Source organism: Penaeus monodon, chromosome 29 (genome assembly GCF_015228065.2).
Source record: "Penaeus monodon isolate SGIC_2016 chromosome 29, NSTDA_Pmon_1, whole genome shotgun sequence".
Taxonomy (NCBI): Eukaryota; Metazoa; Arthropoda; class Malacostraca; order Decapoda; family Penaeidae; genus Penaeus; species Penaeus monodon.
Window position 1 is genome coordinate 18,838,724 of NC_051414.1, and position 306 is coordinate 18,839,029.

The following is a 306-nucleotide window of genomic DNA, read 5'->3' on the forward strand; positions in this document are numbered from 1 at the left end:
GAGTTAAGAAGGGAGGAACAGGGAAAGGTAAATGAGGGGAGAAGTAAGGGTGAAGAGTGAGAAAGGGGGTGGGGTTGGAGAAAGCTTAAGAAGAAAAGGGAAATGAGGGGGACGTAAACATGAAAAGGAGAAGGGAGAGGGGCTTAGAGAGAAAAAAAAGAGAGATGGAGAAGGGAGGGAAGGGGATAAGGGAGCAAGAAGGTGGGGAAGTTTGAGGAGGAAGATGAGGTTAGCGGTAGACCTTAATGATTAAGAGGAGAGAGATCAATGTAAGGAAGATCTGGGAGGGAGAAGCAGTGGCAGAGT

General features: G+C 47.7%; 1 protein-coding gene across 1 annotated transcript in view; it reads left to right on the plus strand.

Annotated features, from left to right (window-relative positions):
- The window catches only part of LOC119591997 (phosphomethylethanolamine N-methyltransferase-like), a gene marked incomplete at both ends in the record, with an annotated part of 11,621 nt that overhangs the window by 1,504 nt on the left and 9,811 nt on the right, over positions 1 to 306 (plus strand).